Source organism: Molothrus ater, chromosome 10 (assembly GCF_012460135.2).
Source record: "Molothrus ater isolate BHLD 08-10-18 breed brown headed cowbird chromosome 10, BPBGC_Mater_1.1, whole genome shotgun sequence".
Lineage (NCBI taxonomy): Eukaryota > Metazoa > Chordata > Aves > Passeriformes > Icteridae > Molothrus > Molothrus ater.
Window position 1 is genome coordinate 3466135 of NC_050487.2, and position 21434 is coordinate 3487568.

The window sequence follows — 21434 nt, forward strand, 5'->3', positions numbered from 1 at the left end:
AAGGTTGTGTCTGAGTACTCAGACCTGAGTGTTGCCCATAGGTCCTGAAATGAGGTGTTTCCTACACTGAACTTGTTGTGAAGCAGAACAGAATAAAGAGAATAATGCAGCAGGCACCCACTATCAATATATTTTAATGAAAACACAATAATTACACAATTACACTTGAATTTGCTTTTATAGAAATTAATCATTGCAATTGCCTGAAGTAATAATACATAATTAATTTTGTTCAGCAGTAAAAGCCCCTGCTTTCTCTCTTCCTGTTCTGCTCCCTGGCTATGGACAAAATGTGTGACAAATACTTAAAGTTGCTCAAATCACATCTTCCTGTGTAAGTACTTTTAGCTGTCAAGACTTTGATAGAAAATTTAATGGAGGTTTTGAACAATTTTGCTCAGGTTGCTGTATGATAGATGTATGTCATATACAAGTTTGCATTTATATTAAGTTTATTTTTCCTGACATTTTTTCTGTCCTGAGTCCCTTGAACAGAATATGGGACTTCTTCATGTTGAGCAAGTTGTCTCTTAAATTCCCTCTTTCATTAAAAAGAATTTTTGAAGAAAAGAGAGAATAGTAAAGGTTGATAGCTGTAAGATGGTGCAGTTGTTGAAAAGATGATATTGCTTAAGAATCTTCACCTTTTCTAAGGAAAGGAACTGGTAAAGGTGAGTGGACTTGTTCTCGGGGAGTTGTCATGTTAAGGAAGCAGAAGTGCAAGTGCTTGTCCCAAACAGCATTTTACAGCATCCTGAAAGAATTGTTCTCAGTCACTTTTCCCAAAGCTTACACTGGCATCAGCTCCTACCCTGCCAAGCCAGGGCTCCCAGATGGTTTTTATATATTGACCCCCATTTTAATATCAAGATTGTTTGTTGCTCATGGTGCCCAGTGATTCTTGGCTGCATGAAGATCAGTTCCTAGTGAAAAGATGCCCTCGTCATTTTTTCCTTCTATTACTGTGTGTGTTCCATCTTAGATTTGGTTCTTTTCCTTGCATTCCCTTAGGATCCTTCCAGGGATGTTAATCATTTGCTGTTGTCACTGACACTGCAAACTCTGCTGACTGGGAATTTGTTAACCTAATTATTTTCTTCAGCTTTTACATTGGGAGAATCAACACATTTTTCATTAAATAGCAGTTTACTTTTTGTGTAGAAAATCATCCCTTGAAATACTGAACTTACACAGACAGACTGGCTTTTGTGATAAAGGTTACATCAGACAGTAGTTTTAATCTAGCTTCTCCATTTATTAATTCAAAGTATTTATATTGTGAGAAGTATCTGTTTCTTACAAGGGTAAATACTTTCTGTGTATTCCCTGATACTAATAGTTTATTTCCTGATAATATTTGGCCTCATGATCTGCAGTCCAGGCATAGCATTATAGTACTGATGGAACACTTCATTCCCTTGAAGGGCCTGCATTCCCTATGCTTTTGGAAAAACCTCTATGCACTTTTTAAAAAAACTCCTGTCTTTTTAAATTGTTGGAGGAACTTACTATTTCTGTTGTAGTTTTTGATTTAATGTAATGTACTTTTATTTGGTTTCATAATATCATTAATTTATTAAGGGTTTCTATGGAAAATTAAATTTGCATCATGTATTTAGTAGGAGAAAACTGAAACAGATACTACAACATTAACAATATTCAGTAGCTGTACATGTAATAGTGTGGTAATGTGAAATGTCTTTTATGGCCATATTTTATTTGATTGTGGAAATTGCAGTTCTATAATATATCAGTATTCAAGTGTAACAGAAAATCAGAGCTCCAACAGTTCCTTTATCATCATCCTGTTAATATTTTCAGTATTTTGTGCAACTATTGGGGAAGAAAAAAATTCTAGTGCTTGGAAAGCTCTCCACGTTTGTTTGGTTGGTTGGTTTTTTTTAATGGGCCCAGATTCAAGAATAAATCAGGGCAGTTTCTGATCTGTGCTGAAATGTCTGCTGAGATCTCCTTGAGCAAACTGTAGTAAGACTAAATTTATGTGAATTCTTCCTCTGCAACAACCCCTGCAATAGTTTACAGGCAGATGGTTGGCTCTTCCATCAGGATTTGTTTTACCTTATAAAAATAAACTTTTTTTTCAGTAGTACCAGTGTGCATTTGACTTTAAAAACCCACACAAAACCAAATGACAAAAGATCCCCTCCAACAAACCAAAACAAAACCCGAATCTCAAACCAAACAAAAAAGACAACAACCCAGCTGCCATGTATCCATTCAGTGCAGATGGGCAGGAGTTGATGCAGATGGACAGGACCAGACCTGGACCAGAGCAGTGTCAGTTATCCCAGGCTGATGTTCCCAGGGCACACCTGTACAGAGCTGGATGTTATCTGAACTGTGAAATCCTCCTGCTCTTCTCAATGCCTTCCCTTTGAAGTGCTCATCTTCCTTCAGTGACAGGCTTAGGGAAACGTCCAGGATTTACCACTGGGACAGGTCATGGTAGGGCAAACACCTATTTATTGAATTGAATTTTATCTGCTAACTTATACTTACTTATTCCATATTTTTATGTTGTTAGTGAGGGTGTAGTTCTTTTGGGCATGTGCTTAACTTAGTCCTTGTGTTTGCTCCTTGCTGCTTGCCCTGGTGCACAGGTAGTTCATGCATTTCATATTTTTCACCTGGGCAAATAATTTTTCACCAGGTAATTACTTTGTTACTAAGAAGAACGCTTAACTCTGTTAAGAGGCGTTTGCTATTCAGTGGTTCTTACCTGCCCTTAGTGCTTTGATATGCTTTCTGTACCCATTCCTGTGACCTCCTTTGTTTAGTTTAAATGTTACTTGTGGCACAGGCCTACTCCAAACTGGTTTTCACTTATGGAAACTTTAACTTTTTTCCTAATACCTCTGCCTTTTTTCATCACCATGCCTACTAAGGTAAGTCTGTCTACCCCTTCTAGGAGTGCACACATTATGGTGCACATCAAACCTGAGTGGTCACAGGAGAAAATTACTGTAATCTGCACTTTTTTTCACCTCTATCTAATGTTAAACATCAAGGGTGATGACAGGAGAAATAGGAGTGTTCTGTGCAGTTACCTTCCTGACAGGTCTGTGTTTCCAGGAAGGACTAAGGAGAGACTAACAGGACTAAATGTGCCTGTGAAAATGCTGGCTGTCAAATGTGATCAGCACTTTTCATAACTGGAGCACAAAGACTTTCACAAGATTGCAATGAATGGCTTTTCATGTCTCTTTATCTAATGAATTTATTGTGAATAATTCAAGTATATGTAAAGTCCTGGTTCTTAAAATTACCACTGTGTAAGCATACCTCACTTTCTCTTTTTTATGCAATTGTATTTTTTGTCTCCTAGTTTGGAAGGAAAGCTTGAAAATACCAGTATAAGCTTCTAAGGGTGAGAAGTTTCAGGATCAGCAGTTTTCCATATTTCAGTTTTTCACGCCCTGGCCCAAAAAAGATTTTCACAGACTGATGTTGAAATACAACTGACCTTTAAAATAACTAAACTCACCATGGCATCCTGGAGCCTTTTGCAGGGTATCAGAGACATTCCCTGACCCTCCTTCCCTCCCCTTGGCCAAAAAATACCCCCCAGAAAATGAACCCCTACAAAACCCACAAAGAACTTGGAACAGTTCAGCCTTAAGGGTGGTTTGGCTAGAAACAAGGTGGGATCTACTGAATCAGTCTGTCAGGATTCTGTCCCTCACAAAATGATGTGAGATGATGGATGGCTTTTGGAGGAGACATCTTCCCGCATTCCAACAACAGCAATTACATTTCATCAGCAATGCTGTGCAAAAACAGATCTGAAAGGAAGTCCAGGATGTCGTCAGTCCATGCTCCTGCCCAAGGCAGGCCCCTTGTCATTCCTGAGAAACAGTTGAAACAGTTTTCTGTCCCAATCTTCCAGATCTGGAGTGGCAGAGATGCAACAGCTTCCCAGGGTGATCTGCTGCACACTTCACCACGTTCCTGGTTTTTCATGAAGCTTGGTCTGAACTTTCTGTACAGTGGTTTTAGCCCACTCGTTTTAGTCCTATCCACAAGGCAAAGCAGATTATTCTGTTTGTGCAGAAGCCTTTTATGTTATTCCCTAAAAGCACTGTGAGCATCCTGAACAGCCTGGTGTGGAGGGGGTTTCTGCTGCTCGTGGTGTTTTCTGGAGCAGAAAAACAGGAGGTAACATTCAGGGCAGGGAGGTGATGGATGTCCCCTCTCACCCTGGAAGAGAAGAGCCAAACTTGTCACTGTGCCCCCATTTCTGGGCTGGTAAAGTCACATTTGAGTGCCTTGTGTCCCAGCAAGGCTGAGCTAGGTCATTGTACCAGGGTGAGCTGGGCCCATTACATCTTCAGCTACTTTTATGGTCTTGATAAATTTAAAGAGAGCCTTTCTTAGCAAGAGGAGAGGTCTGGCTCCCCCCAGACAAGTAATGTGAGTCTCAAAGCAGTTCCAGTTCACACCTCCTGAGCACATGGAGTCTCAGTCTCTGACTGTGTTTTGGCTGTGCTAAAAGCACTGTAAAGAATAAGGAGACAACAAAACCAGCTAGGAAGGATGCCTGAATATTCACTAAACTACAAGATGCTACCACAAACTCTCCAAATCTTCTTTGTTATTTTAGCAGCTCAGAGGAGTGTGTATTCTCAGCTACACCACAGCAAATCCAGCACTTGTCAGCCCACTTACACCCAGGGACTGAACACAAAATCCCATTTCTCTGCTTCAGACTGTGAAGCTGTCCAGCCTCCTTGTTGTTTGTTTGTTTGTTTGTTTGTATTGAAAAGCAGTGGCATTAATAACAACTATCCTTTTGCTACAACTTTGAAAATACAGAAGTTATTCTAAAATTGTCATTCTGAATATTATTATTTCTACTCACTGTCAGCCAGACTTAGAACACGAGTCAGTTTAGGATGCCCAGAATTCATTGGTGTTACATGTTTCACTGTGAAAATGAGGCATGATCAAAAAAATATGACATGCAGGCAAAGCCATGGAGTGTTGCAGTTGTTTATAACAATTTTTTAATGATTTTTAATTTCTAGCTTTGAAGCTTACATTTATTACTGTAGCTTAATTAGTTAAGGCTTTAGCCTTCAAAGGCAAAATATCAATCTCTTCACAGTGATCCTAATCTAAGGTAAAATAAAAGATTGGTAATAGCACAATTAACTCTGGGGATGCTGGTTTTGACTTAAGGGATGCTGCTTATCATCCAGTAAAGTTAAAAGTGATAAACATGCTCAGGTTTCAGATTTAGAATGCACTGAAAACCCAGTCACTCTCACAGTGACCTCTGCTAGTCCCTGAAGCTCAGAGATCAGGGGTTTGAAGGCTTTAAAGTTTGGTTATTTTCTGTGATTGCCTTTCCTAGTCATTTTTACAGCTGGGAAGTAATAGTAGGTGACATCAGTGTGTCCAAAGAAGACTAAAGGGTCAGGGTTCAGGCTGTTCTGATGGAGCTTTTAGTGGCTGCTGAGGGGTCTTCATTGCAGGAGGAAGGGACTAGGGAGAAAATGAGAATTACATGCTTGGGTTGGGAGTGAATGCAAGTTCCTCCTGACGGATAAAATCAATAATGAATGGGAACGTTGAGATACTTTGTTACACCTAAATATGCTAAATTACTTGAAACTAGAAAGAATCAATGAAAATAACCAAGGAATTCTGGTGATATCCACCTGGACTTTTAAAACTAGTGATGGAAAATAGTGATTTGTGATACATTTGAACTAACTGGTTTTGAGTAGTTTTCTTTATGTACAAGACTTGATCTTTAGAAAAATAGGACAGGATATTAGAGTGGATTGCCACCCTAGACAATAAAACAGGGACAGAATCTGTCATTTTATAGTCCTGATAATAAATAACCATTTAAGTAAAAAATTGTTAAGTTGAAACAGATTGTCACTGAAGGTGCCAGGAAAATAGTGAGAGTTTTTAAACTCTTGGGCTATTCAGAACACAAGAGAGAAGCTTGAGTGGGGAGTACTGGAATTGCTAAGCCTACAGGTCTAAACATTTCTTGGCTGCTGATGTAGATTTTGTGTCACACTCCCTTGAAACTAATGAAGCCTTGCTGTATGAGAGCCATTGCAATGTGCCTGATTCTGCAGCTGGAATATGAAGTCATTTATTTCAATGAACTATAAATCCTTTTATTTTCAACAAAATATTTTAAAAGCTGCAGAAAGTATTTATTTTGTTGAGCTACTATTTTGACTTTTTTTTTTCTGCAATGACACATTTTAGTGTTAATTAAGATGTAATTTGCTTTTGAGATGTGATTTTTTGCTGTGGAGTTAAGTGTGGTTTCGACACTTTTTAGACATTCTCTAAAATCAGAGGTGGTTCCTCAAGGATTTCAAATTCTGCAAGTCACAGGAAGGACAGCATAGGAAACTCATCTGTTTGGAGGTAAAAAAGGATGAGAACTAGTCATCTCTTCTGGTTTGAGTGATACATGGAGGGTTACCTGAGGTCTGAACAGGCTCCTATATTAAAAGAAGTGTGAGCAGCTGAAAAATGTAAAACTGCTCTGGTTAACCCTCATCATTGAGATTGCAGTGGAAATCATAACTGCTTAGCTTCTTACAGTTTCAGGGAGAAATGGATGTTTTCTAACATGTATTGATAGAAATGAAATTCTTTCAAATAACTATGCTAGCAAGCATAACTCCAAGCTATGAAGATTAATGGTGAGCCAGTTGAAGCAAACAAGAATGGTACCCCAGGACATTTTCTCTTCTTCTGTAGTTTGATTCTCTTCACTATTTGATATTTGAGAAGTAGTAAACTTGAGCTGCTCACTTCTGCTCTCCAGTGTGTGTGAACCTGAGAATCCAAAATCTGCACCCATCTTTACTTCCAGTGCTGCAGTAACAGGAGAGAGCCTCAGAGGGAGGGCTGAAGGAACAGAGTGAGGACTCAAAGGAAGGAACAAACTGAGTCAAATAATGGAAATTCCACTCTAATAACTTTCTTCATATTTTCATTCCATCTGTGGTCCACCTATTAATTCAATTACATCTCTCTCCTTTACATAAATCATTTCCTTTTATGTGTGAGTTCCTGTGTTGTCATGTTCCTAAGTGGATGATGATGAAAACCTAAAAGGACTGCTTGTAAAAGCATGCAGCATTCTTTATACAGACTTAGAAAAATAATTTATAATGCCAGGAAGTGTTAGTAATGCAACAAGTAGAATGAGAATATTCACCACTTAAAAGTTTACGGCAACAAAATTGGCACTGCAGGATTGCAGCTTGCTTTAAAAATAAAATCAAAAGGCTTTAAAATGTGTTCCTCAGAATGGAACTACTTGAGTTAGTGTAAAGCAGCAGGGACAAGCCTCTTGCTTGTAATGCTTTCTAAATATTGAAAATGTTTTAAAAGAATAGCCCGAATAGGTAATTATTTATTCTTTAGAGCTCCTTGTGCTTATTGGTCAACAATTATCTTGTGGAAAGAATAGATAAGAGTCCCCACTTTTCTTTAAAACTGCTTCTTTCCACTCAGCTGAAAAAAAAATCTTTTTCTGGACAAGAACAAGCACTCCCAATAGCCTGAAACTGCTGTTGATCCCTTTCCTTGCTAGGGCTACCTAAAAAATGCTTGTGATGCTACTTTTATGAAGCAAGAAGGGGAAGGACAATATAAAGAATTCAAACTCTGGACAGGTGGTTTAGGTCATTGATTTTCTGCTCAATTCTCCTGTTTCTGGCTGTGTGAAATACATCCAACCAATTTGTTCTCCTGGCTTGTGGTTTCCTCCACTGTCTTTTTGTTCTGTCTGCTTAGATTATAAAAAAACCTCTCCCAGTGCTTTTATCTCAGTGACTGTGGAGCACTGAGCATCTCTGAGGGCAGCCCCAGCACAAGGAGGATTTGCTGTTCTCAGTTGTTTTCTGTTCCACACCCATTTTTGGCATGGGTGTGTTTGTAGGGGGTGTAACAGTGCCACCAGACTGACACATAGCAATTTTGTTCAGTGACTTGGAAACAACCTCTCCCTTTATAAATGAAGTCCAATGCTTCTGTATTAAATGGACCAAGTCTTTATATTATTTTAAATGTTGTCAGATGTCAGGCTAACTCTTGTTTCTCAGACTGAAAGGCTGTCTAAAAAGGACAGTGGAGGCAATATTAGATTTTTTTTTGTTTGTTGCCTCCATCATAGTGGTGGTGAACATAAACATAGTAGAGTTCAGAATGTTTTGAGAAAACAATACATAATTTGTGTTAGATTTTTGCAGTATCACACACTCTGCCAGTCCCAGGCTCAACAGAGACTCTGCTCCTGCCTGGTGGCAGCCACTGGAGCTGCCCAGCTAATTGGCTCAGGCCAGTTCAGTCAAGGAGGACAAGTGATGGAAAATGGGCCCTCAATCCCATCCACACAGCTCCAGTCATCCCCTGGGTGCTGGGATCCTTTCCTTGGAGAGCTGTGTGGTCCCACTCTGGGATTCTTGCTCTTTGCCTCCCCGCAGTGCCTTGTGTCAGTCTCAAGGATTTCATTGATTTATTTGTCACCCCATTCCACAGCCCCGAGCCTGAGACATTCTGTGCTTAGTGAAAACACAGAAGGGCATGAACAGACAAAATACTGATAGGTATGAAGTACAGACAGATGTGTTATAGGCATTTATGATGCACGTTATTGCAAAGCTTCTCTGCTGTAACAGCAGCTTTTGGATACAACCAGCGTATGCACTTTGTATCCACACAAACACTTGCCTTACACTGAGTTTGTAATAAAGTATTTCACATCATAGGTCAGTTTCCCTCACTTACAGCATTGTCTCTTAGGTGAAAATTATGCAAAGGTTGAGAGAAAAAGAACTAGTTCCTGGAAGTGATTGGTTTTTAGTTACTTCATGGACTGTGACTCCAGTTAGCTGGTGTGCAATTAGCATGGTGACATAAACAGACTGCAAAAGAAACCTACATTACCTTTAAAAATGTGATTTTTTTGTTTGTTTTTTTAAAAATCATTATATACTCTAACTTACTTGCCCTTTATATAAAGTTTAAAAGAACAGAAAAATAATTCAAGTTTACAAGGGAGAGCAATTGCCAGCCTGTTGTAGGAATCCATCTCCATAAAAAACTGTATTTAAATTTAACTAATTTCCTTTAAAATTATTTAGTCAATTAAATTTAAATTTAGTTCAAGCATTCCTGTCTCATGACAAAGAAATTTAAGTAACTGTGATTCTGCAGCAGTGGATATGATAACCACAACATGTCAGGCCCAGTGTGTTTTGTTGTTGCTGAAAAGCTTTCAAGTCAGGTGGGTCCTTTTTTAACCAGCTGCTTAAAAAATTTCTGAAAAGCTCATTGGTACTTGATTGATCTGTTAGTGCCTGTGACAGATTTAATGGATATTTCTGACAAGACTTCTGCTCCTTACTGCTGCCTGCTTGGAGAGCTTCCAGGTGTGCTAATGAAAAAAGGCATGAATGAAGGCAGGGACAGTGAGTGTTGTGTGGCATCCAGAGGACAGAAATGAAATATAGCACTGTAATTAATAGGTGTGCTAGAATTGAAAGGATGGCAGCAATTTAACATCAGCTTTCAGATGCTTTTGGACTAGAATACCTTATTTAGGACAGCAAAGTTTCTACATCCCCCCCTAGCAGCTTCCCTGGAGCTGGGAGCTGTTTCTGCATGGCCTCTTCTCCCAGGGCTTCACCTCTGCAGTGCTTCCCTAAAACTGGACACAGCAAAGGGCAAAATCCTGCAGCTCTGCTGGCTCAAATGGATGCTTGCCCACCTCTGCCTCAGTGCTGTCCTTGTGTGTGGGAGCTGCCTGCTGGAACAGCAGCATGAAAGGCAGTGGGAATCACGTGCAATGAAAGAGAAATCATGTGCAATAAAAAACCCCATACGCTTTGTATAAAATTTTTGATTAAAAAGTGCTTCCTTGAATGGAATTTGCCCCAGCTGTTGCCATCTGTCAGTGTTCAGTGCCCTTTAGAAAACACAACAGTGTTGATTTCAGTGCATCTCTCTGGGGGTGCTGCCATAGGATGTGCCACATATGGCAGATTATCAGTGGCACTGCAGGAGCCAAGGGCTGCTGGGTGTGGGGCTGAGCTGATGGACTGAAAACAAAACAGTCCTTTGCTTTAATCTGCAAGACTGAAGTAGCAGGCCCTGCTTACTCTTTACTGCAAAGTGCTTTTCTATGCTGCATGTGAAAGCACAGCAGAGAAATCACAGCTTTCTCCAGAGTCCCCACGTAATTCGTTTGCTTGGTGTGGTTTTACATACAGGGAAAAGTTAAGTTGGTTAGAACGTTTCTTGCCAATGACTGTGGCTTTATTGAGCAGAATTATATATATAGGAGTAATCCCCCTTGTGCTGATTTAAGTTTTTGATTTCAGTATCATGTTATCTTCATAGAAGAGAGGGAATGAACACTCAGGAACAAACACTTTAACGTGTGTCTGTCCTGATGCTGTGACTGCAGGTGTAGAGGTGGTGGCCTGACTTTGGGAGAGGTGAAAAATAAACAAAAAGGACATTTTCTCAGACAGCAAGAAGTAAAAAGCTTTTTGAAGTAAAAAAACTCCAAAATAAAGAATTCTGAAAATGTATTTAATGTATTTAAATGTATTAAATAAACCCTTAAGTCAGAAAGCAACAGACCATCCTAAAATACCTTGTTAATTCTTTTGCCATGTCTGAAGCTGCCCCAGCATATAGGGGTTTGCTGAGGTTTGAAATAACACTGGAGGAGGGGCATTAGATAAACAGGTGAGGCATCTGGAGCCACAGGCTGGGTACATTTTGGGGTTTTCAGCATCACTTTCTGGAAGGACAACATGGTCTTGGTGCAGCTAAGGTAATGCTGAAATTTGCACTGTCATTAAACTTAATCTGAATTTTCAGTAACATTTTGCCCACAGTGCATTTTCTGTATGAATTGGTCTGTGACCCAGAATAAGGGACTGAAGTACAGCTACTTTGCTTAAATAACATACATTGTTTAAAATAACATACAACTTCCTAGGAGTTTTTTAAATTGCTGTACTGAAGATGAAGTTAGTTCCTACACTCAGCCTTGAAATTGACTCTTAATTGTAGAAGATACTGCCTTATCTTCAGATTGCAGGTATAAATCATATATAAATCACATCAAATATTTATTAGTTCATTCTGGGATACTTTTATTATGAAAATGGGAGAATTTTAACTCTGTTCCTGTGATAAGGATGTAAAAACCGAAACATCAGAGGAGAAGTGAATGTAGATTTAAAACATGAAAGTTCAGCTTTGAATGAAAAAAGAGAAAGCTGAGTCATTGTTTCCTAAAACTAATAAGAAGTAATTTAAGGTGCTGAAATAAGCAGCTGAAAAAAGCAGATGTTGGCTCATAATTAACTTTTGAGGTTGATAAATCAGTAGATAAGCTCTAGGAAACAAAAGCCTGAATACACAGAGGGAGAGACATGCTGAGCATTCCAGGTAGTTCTGTGATTGCTACAGTCATAATATTTATTCTGAGTTTGTATCCATCTTGAGAAATGTTCAGACTCAATAGTATTTTGGATATGAATAAGGAACTGCTATCTTTCACTATGATTTATTGAAAACTCTGTTGGGTGTGTGATATTGCACTGTGGTTTTCTGCTTTCTGACTGCACCAAAGCTGCTCTTGTTGTGTCTGCTCTTTAGTTGCCACTAGAGTAAAACCAGGCTCTTTAAGAGGTTCGCACTGGTCAGAATCAATCAATTTTTTATCTGGAAACCAAAAGTAACTTATCACACTTCAGGAAGGTGCACAGAGCACAAAACTAGGGCATAGGAATGAATATTTCAGTGTTCTGCACTTAAGCCACTATGTGCTTTGCTGATGACAATGGAACAACTGAGAAAAGGAGGGAAAGAGAGGAGTGTTCCCTTTCTTCCATGAGTTGTCAGCAAATACCTGAATTGACTAAGGCTGTGATCTGATAGCTGGTGTTTCCACCTCACCTGGCAGCCAGTTTTCCCACACACTCCGTTTATTTTGTTCTTATTTAAGAATTATAAATTCATATAATTTCTTCTTTGAGCCAGGGTATGTGTCTGTAATTGTTCTTAGAAGGAATTAGAGCCCAGAGGACTTCAGAAATCAGAATGTATTTCTTTCATCTGGCGCAGATTTTGGGCAGTCAATTAAAAGGTACCCAGGTTGATTTCCATTCATTATTGGGTGTCCATCAACATCAGTGAACATCAAGGAGGAATCTGTTGAAATAAATGGCTGATATTCATATAATGGCTGCTGTTCATGTTCCCTGCACAACTCTGATGACTGTAATGTCTACAATACTTCCTCTTTCGTATTCCAACATTCATCTGAACTCCTTCTGCCTTCGTTTCCTTTTGGTTTGGAAAGGTGGCTTCTCCTATTTTCCAAAAGCACGCTGGCTTCAGTTTCAGGGCCCTGTCCAAACTGGTCAAAGTTACAGGATGTATGTGTGTATTCATCTCCTTGAAGGAAAAATTCTTAGCAACTTAAAACCCTCAGACAGTTTCATTTTATTGACAGTGGACATTGAAATGATGTAGGTCAGTCCTGAGAGGGGGCTGTTTGCTTCTCATGGCTTATTGCAAATTCTTTAATTGTCTCACTTGATAAGCATTTCATTTTAGATTTCTTGCCATTTTGTTTATCACAGTCTGTACTTCAAATAGAACTTAAAGACAAAATTCTCATGTGCTTTTGTCTCTCAAATTATTCCAGATAATCAGTGGATTAGGTCAAGAAAATGCAAACTGCAGTGCTGGGCCTGAGCCCTTCCTGCAGGGGACAGAGAATTCTCAGCTATTCATTATTTGTGCACTTCAACAGAGATTATACACAAAGGCTTTGTCTGTCTCTCTCTCTTTCTAAGTGGTCTTAATCACAGGCAATGGAAATATAGTTTTAATTTATCTCTAGGCTTTTCAAGTTAAATGGAGGTTGCCTTTTCTGCTGCGCCACGCCACAAATAAATATGTGTGTATTTATGGTCTGGTTCCTGTCTCTTATTTCCCCTGCCACACAGTACTGCAATTGTCACAGGAATTCTGATCTAATAATGATCTCATCACTGACACATTAGCACCTTTGACTTGCACTGACTCATATCTGAAGAGGGTGACTTGTGTCAGGGCTGCACCTCTTGGCAGCTTCTGCTTTCTTCTGCTTCCTGCTTCCCAATATTTTTCAGAAGGGAAAAATAAAAAGCTTTTCATTAAGACACTCTCTTTATTCTTGGCATTGGAATAGTCCAGATGCCATTTGTGCACTTAATAGATTAGCTCTGGTTTATTAAGAAAATGGACACCATCAGTTTGAAATAAGTCAGATTTTCATCTACAATGAGTTATCAGTGCTCTGCTAAAAGACTGAAGGCAATATGAGTCTGGGCACACATGGGTCTGGCCCAACAATTCTTTTCTCATTTACTCTCCCTTCTAATCAGTAGCTTTGTTTTTAAAAGCCCTTTTGAAGGTATTTGTGGTAGTCAGAAAATTATTTGATGGCTCCATATTTACTATATGATTGACAAGTTTAATAAGCTACATTCTGTGATGTTAGTGAATCCTTTATTTTTTCAGAGACAAGTGTAGGAAATGTGTATTTTAAAATTTATTCTTGTTAATAGATCTTTCAAGCAATAGATTGCTTGAAAGAGTGGACAGCTGCAAGAGCTCAGTTCTGGGCTAATTAAATAATGTGTCTCTTGGTTTCCAATGGGAAGCAATTGCTTCCCTGATAAATAAAACAGTTTTCATGTTTTAGATGCTAATGAGGAAAACCCGATAATGATAAAATATGTCAGTGTTCATTTTTGGTCTGTGTGAACTGTGTGACACAAAATAGTGCTATTTGGGGAAAACTGACCATTACCTGCTACAGAGAATCAGAAAAAGCCAAGAATTCCATCTGAGCCAAAATTCCCAACCACCTTCCCTCCCTCTCTTGTTTTCTTGGAATAGCACTGCATCTTTTATTTCATGATTATGGCAATGTTATTGCAGCAAATAAATGACTGTTAGATCTGCAAATATCAAAAGCATAATGGATTTCAAATTATACATACAGAATTAAATATTAAAGAGCTGTTTGAACCCACTGCTCTGTTAATGATGACTCGAGTCGTGGATCTGCTTTTCATTTCTTTCAGTGAAATGCTGACAGCAGTTCCTTGGCTTTTTTCCCAGTATCCCCAGTAAAAAATATAATTCTATTTGCTGAGCACAGGAAGAAGGATATGCTATAATTCTAATGTATACCCTTCCTGTGCTCAGCAAATAAGGACTAACCTTCCTGCTGGACCTTATCTTCCTAATTTCTAGCCCTTGAAGAATTGGAAAATTGACTATCAATTTACTTTACCTATAAAGTAAAATGAATCAACTGCTGCAGAAAAACAGCCCATCTTTATCATTGCCAGGAGAGCAGAATCTTCAGTGTGGCTGAAAATGAGCAAAAGTAACAGTAAAGGAGAAACAGCCTCTTTTCCCACCCCCTTCCCCCCCACTCTTGTGTTTTCTTCTCATGACTAATTACTAATTCTAAGTGTGCAACCATCTGCTGCAGCCAGCAGTAATATCCAATAAAGTCTAAGCTGGGATTTGCATCAGGATGAGTGGCAACTGCATGGCCTGGCAATCCTGGGCGCTGTAAATGAAATAGTTCTCCTGCTTTGGAAATTCGTGGTTCACTACAAGCCAGATTTAAATGCTTAGCTCAGCCCTCTGGAGCACACAAGGACAGAGTTCCCAGCTCCTCCCAAAGACTCAGCTTGTACAAAAAGATCATTTGTACATCAGAGTCCTCCAAGACATTTTGGCCTGAAATTTGCAGAAGGGGTAGATGCTCTTCCCTGCTGCTAAAGATTTACCCCACATGTTGAGGAATTGCTTTGGGTAGAAGCTCAAAACTGCAGTACCAAAGTACCTAAGGGAATCAGAACAAATACTTATGCTAAGTTATGGAAACTGGGGAAGAACAGGAGAAGGAGGTGCTGTAGAACAGGTGTTTTCCCAGGGTTTTGAAGGGGATGGGGTAGTGAAACTTCTGGGTTTTTTTTTTCCTTTACAAATATCTTCTTGTAGACCTAATGAGCCAGCTGTGAGGGATTACTCAAGAGTCAAATAGTCCTTTACATGCATCCTGGGATGCTTCTGTGGGAGTCTGACTCATGTTAGAGAATCAGTAGCTGTAAATTTAAGAAGCACATCTCTATTACATCCCTAAAGAAACTGTGTTTTCACAGTGGAAATGCCATGCCAGTGCTGGTTCTTTCTCTTGGATTCTTCTTGGTACTGAAACCAACTGTAATGATGTTTGATTGCTTTGTTGGTGGTGGTGATGATCCTTCTATCAATCCAAAAGGAAGTGATTTTGGAAGTGCTGTCCCTCCCAGCTCTCAGGCTGAGAGCCCCCTTAGTCCCTGGGTGGGGAAGAGCAGCAGGATTTCACTGGAGAGCAGTGGTTTGTGCCACGGGCACCTGAGGAGGCAGCAACAGCTCAGTGCAGGCAGGGGAATTGTCCCAAGGGAGGACTCTGAGCATCATCAGAGGAAAGTGCAGCTGTGACCCTGTTCACAGGGGTCTGAGGATGAGGGAAGAGATGAGGACCTGACTCCATGTTTCAGAAGGCTGATTTATTATTTTATGATATATATTATATTAAAACTATACTAAAAGAATAGAAGAAAGGATTTCATCAGAAGGCTGGCTAAGAATAGAAAAAGAAAGAATGAATAACAAAGGCTTGTGGCTCAGACAGAAAGTCTGAGCCAGCTGGACTGTGGTTGGCCATTAATTAGAAACACCCCCATGAGCCCAATCCCAGCTGCACCTGTTGCATTCCACAGCAGCAGATAACCATTGGTTACATTTTGTTCCTGAGGCCTCTCAGCTTCTCAGGAGGAAAAATCCTAAGGAAAGGATTTTCCATAAAAGATGTCTGTGACAGTGCGGCAGCCTCTGCTTATGGGCAGCTGCTTCTTTCTGTTTCTCCTCTGTTTAAACTCTTACAGGGCTTTGCTGCTCCCTTTTAGGATGAAAAGTTCCCTGAGTTCCTCATACCATATTTTTTAATTTCTTTTAACAGTCCTGTGAATTTGGATGTGAATCTGTAATGTCCAGGGTGCTTCCCATTCCTCTCACTGCTTCAAAGAACCTATTTCTATTAGCTATTGTATCATTTCTGTCTGAACATAAAACCACTTATTTGGTTTGTAATGTTCTTTATCTCCATTAGTTTTCATAAGTATAAAATATTTCCCCAAGCATTATGAAAAGATTAAAATTCAATTTGAGTGCTGAATTATGCATGGTTTTCAATTTGGCAATACTCTAAGAATTTTTTGTTTCCCAGCTTTTTAGTGTTATGAGAAAATATCTACTATCAAATGTATATTTAATAGATATTTCCTGGTATTAGATGACACAGTTGGCATTTAATCCATTCTACGAAGATGTCTAAATATTTAATTTTACAATTCATAGCGGCCAATCTTTTTGATAAATGGAATGCTTCCATTTATGGCAACAATTTGGGGGGAGCAAGCATATAAACAAAATTACTTCCAGAGGGGAAGAAAATCAGTTCAGTTAATTATTTTACTTAACTGTGCATGGCGATATCTATCAAGCTGCCAACATAGGAAAATAACCATCAGCAGAATAAACCCTAAAAAGCACTAATCAAAATTCAGTATGATTAGCATTCTTAATTTAAATAAGGAGTAGGATCCTGCAGCTATCCCGTGCTGCTGAAATAACTGAATAATGGGTAATAATAAAAGCCTTAAAACAGAAGAGAAGCTTTAAACAGTCAGTTTCCCTCTACCATGTTTTATCTTTTAGTGTCTGGATTGAAATTACAGACATTTTATACTTCTACTTCATTGTAGTCTTGGTCTTTCTTTTCTAAATATTCATGCAGATATATAAATGAATGTCCAGAACACATTGGAATCACTTTGCTGGCATTAAAAAATACCAAAGCTTAAGATGCTGATTTCTTTGCTTTTATTCTTAGATCTTTATAGTTCTTTACCTGGAGACCTTTCAGGGGTTAGCAAGGTAAGGTTCCTTATTTCTTGAAAGGTACCAAGGAGAATTCTTTGAACATACTGTTTTCCTTTCTCTTTTGTTTTAAAGTGACATTTGCACACAGCCAATAAACTTTGTACCTTCATATAATCTTATGTAATCTTATCTTGACCTTCTCAGGCATGCAGAGAATCAAATGAATTTCACTTACTTGAACTTGGTTCTCTAGGTACTCTCAGCATTAGCTCTTTATATACCTATTTGCTTAAAATGCTTCCAGGAATTATTGGTGTTTAAATGTGTGTATTCATTCTTGCTAGAAATTTGACAGAGCAAATTTTATTGACTTTATTGGTTCATAATTTTAGCTTTATGTATGGAATGTGTGAAGCAATACAGATGGATTTACAACTAAACACATTCATCTTCATGAAATGTGTAGCTGAGGTCCTTAACTCCAGGATATTTCTGAACATTCACATAAATGCTTTCATTAAGTAATCAATAGCATTGAGTATTTTTACATAAACCATATGGATGAGAGATGTCAAAAAGTAATAGGGATTATAAATCCATTTTGTCAGTTCTCAGAGTGCCTCAGTACAAAATAAAGGAATGTAACTGTGCATCTGTTTAAGAACTGATAGTTGTAATATTAATACACTCTAGACATGTTTTAGTAATGCAGTAATAATTTTTTGGTTATTAAGTTTAGTTAGAAACCTGCAGGTTTTGACCCATTATTGGCAAATTCATATCATACCTAATAAAAATACTTTTAATCAGTCAGCTCCTTTATACTTATACAAAAATAATTTTTCCATTTTGTATTAAATAAAGGTTTCCTTTTGTAATTGTTTTGTTGAGTAAAGGTCTAAAACATTGAATAAAATGTTTAGTGTTGTAGTTCAATCAAAAATATGCTGGTTGCAAAGGATTTCAGAGTTGGCCACAAATGAGCAGGTTATAAAATAATCAGTTACAGTAATCTGTGAAAATGGTACTTTGTTGTTATTGGAAAATAAAATCCAATTCCAAATTTTATACAGTTCTTTCAGAGTTAATGTTTTTCAACAGCTGCATAAATGAGGAATTGCTCAGCTGCTTAAGTTATGAGCAAACCAAGTGCATAAAAATTCTCCTTTAAACATGTCTCTGAAAGGAATTTGTGGGAGTGGAAAAGTAATGAAGCCAAAAGCAGGCGAGCGGATTGTGATCAGGATTGTTGTGCTGTTGTTATCACAAGGTTTTATTGATGAATACATCTTCCCACAGACAGTTCTGGGAGTGCAATGAATTGTTCACAGGATAAAATGCTGGCCAGAAGTGGCAAAGGTTCTCCTTTGCTGGGCATGTCCTTGGTGGCACTTGGCTGAAACACCAAAGTGTCCAAGGAAAACAGATTCCAGCATGCTCGTGTTTGGAATCAGGGAAATCTTTTCATAAAGATAAGTAAATAGAACCAATCAAGAATTCCTGAATCCACCAATCTCATTTAATTACCAGACATTTAATTGAGAGGAGTGCACAGAACACAACCTGGAGGTGCAAGCATCCTGTTGAAATTCCCACTGGACTTGAATCTCAGGGATAATTTTCTCCTTCTTGCCATACAACTCTTGTCTAATTTTCATATTCCTGAAAATTAACTCTGATTTCAAGAGTTAAGATCATAAATTATCAAATGCCTGTACTGCTCCTCATGCAGGCCACTGGTTCCAGTGGCTGAACCTTCCTTGGTCCCATCCTTGTCTGTTATTAGATGATCTTAGGCCAAGAAAAAGTCCCTTGGCTGCTGTTCAAAGGGGCTTTAAATGAATTAAATGTGGCTTGGCTTGTAGGATCAAATCTTCTCACTTTTGACTCTCTCCAAATGATTTTCACAAAGAAGATAATACATGAAAAGACTACTTTTAATAATTGGATTTTACATCTGTTACTCCTTTCCTTGTGTGTTGTAAGCATGGGGATTCCTGACCTCTTGCTATGCCCATTATTAATTTGCAGCTCTTTTCTGTGTACACCCACAGAATCATGCTACACTCTTGGAAGCATGGGCAGAAATCCCAAGGAGGGACCTTAGAAGGAATTTGGGTTATTTGATCTTTTGAAGAGAGGACTGCTGGAACAAAGGAGTTTTCAGCTGCATGAAAGGGTTGATAAGAGGAAGGTAGGAATGTCCTTCTCTGCTTGTCAGGACTAAAACAAAGAGTAGTACTTTGAAATTGCAGCAAGAGAACTTCTGATCCATTGCTATTTATTTTCATTTTATTAGATCCTGTGGTGTGCTAACAATCATTAACTATTACAGTAGTGGAGTTTGGCATTTCTATCATTAGAAACTTTTAAATAGGTGTTGAAAAAGGTTTGGATTAAAAATATATTTGCTTAGAGATATAGTTGGAGTAAATAGTTCCTTATTACCCCTTTCAGCCAGCTTCTGGTTATTTTATGAAGGATTTTAAATCCACCCTGTTAAAGGGTTCAAAGCATATGGCAGGGAGTCTCCAGTGTGGTGTCAAGCAATGCAGTTTCCATGACAAGAACAGAAATAGCAGTTTGAAGTCTCGCTGTTTTAACAGGTTTTTTTTTTGTGGAAAATGTTGTCAGTACGTCACAAGAATATAAATACTGCATCCTTCTCTCAGCTTTGTTTCCAGTCTCCCAGATAACACACAGCCTAAAATGTAAAGCATTAAGAAGACTGGATATTTTAACATCTAATTCATTGTCCTTAAGATGGATAATATTCTTCTGGTTTAGAAAATTTATAGAATGTCATTCATGTCTCCACCTACACTGTTTTCCTCTGGTGGATAATCTAATTTTAATGTAACTGTCTTCTGTTTTGTTTGTTGTGCTGGTCCTGTTTTGTCATTCTGTAAGAGGAGCTGTTAATCTGTCTTTATGAGGAGCCCATGTTTTGAAGACAAACTGCCCAGAATACTTTAGCCAAATAGAAATGTAAAAAGGGAAGAAAAGCTGTGACAGTGTTCACAGGGGTCTCAGGTTGAGGGAAGAGATGAGGATCTGACTCCATGTTTCAGAAGGCTTGATTTATTATTTTATGATATATATTACATTAAAACTATATTAAAAGAATAGAAGAAAGGATTTCATCAGAAAGCTGGATAAGAATAGAATAGGAAAGAATGATAACAAAGGTTCTGTCTCAGACTGTCTGTCTGAGCCAGCTGGGCTGTGATTGGCCATTAATTAGAAACAACCACATGAGCCCAATCCCAGATGCACCTGTTGCATTCCACAGCAGCAGATAACCATTGGTTACATTTTGTTCCTGAGGCCTCTCAGCTTCTCAGGAGGAAAAATCCTAAGGAAAGGATTTTCCATAAAAGATGTCTGTGACAAAAGCCACATCAGTATTTTCTTTGCAACTTAGAAGTTAAAATCTCTTAACCTGCATAAACATATTCAGTAACACAGTACACACCTTGAACATTAAGTTTTGCCTAGGCTTTCCAAAAGTAAATATTGTGCTTACAGGTATTTTGCTGTTAATGCCCTGATACTGAAACTATGGCTGGTGAGTGCTCTGTGTGCAAGGGAAAGCTCAGGTATATGCACCCAAATTCTTTACTGTGACTGAGAGATTGTTTTCTCTCGTAGCTTTGGGTCCTTCTCAGGTAGACTCAGTTAAATCTGTTGAGGTTTTTGCAGATGAGAAAGGTCTGGAGTTTATCAGTATTCAGAAAGAGGCTTCTGGCAGTAGAAATCTTTGGCATGGTGTGCTCTTAGTGCCTTGTGTAACTGAGCACATCAGCTTCACTGGGCTTATTTTTCAAGTGTCAGAATCTTTAAATGTCTTTATTTTTAGGTCTTCCAGAGTGAGAACACCTTGGTATCCTGTTTCAAAGGTGTTGTATTTGCTGCTGGTCCACTGGGTCCCCTCATGTTGTTTCGGATGAGTTTTTTCTGAGGGGTAGAATGACAGTTCTCTGCCAAAGGAGGCACTGGGTTATAGCACTGGGTGTGAGCACTTCAGCTTGACAAGTCAATTCATAATTGGCATTTATTCTACAAAGCTTTTTTTTTTCCCCTTTCCTTTTTGTGCCATAAAGAATTATGCTCCATGTAAAGGCAAGAATTTCTGCCAATAGAAAAGAACTCAGCCTGACATCAGAGCATCTGTATGTGTGCCTGATTTCTGATTTACTCTTACATATTCTCTCTTAATTTGAGCAGGGATTGTAGTACAGGTATCTCTTGCCCTGGTGACCAAAATGTCCATCATTTGATGACAAAATGGATTGCATTTGCCACTTCTGCTCTGAGAAGTAGAATTTTCAGGAAATTAAAGAGAGGCTAAGGAGGTGCAGGAAATGTCCAGCCACATGTACATAGAAATTTTGATCTTTCTTTACAGT

General features: G+C 38.6%; 1 protein-coding gene across 2 annotated transcripts in view; it reads left to right on the forward strand.

Moving 5' to 3' along the window:
* Positions 1-21434, forward strand: part of CLSTN2 (calsyntenin 2) — a 318866-nt gene that overhangs the window by 133882 nt on the left and 163550 nt on the right. The window lies entirely within an intron of this gene.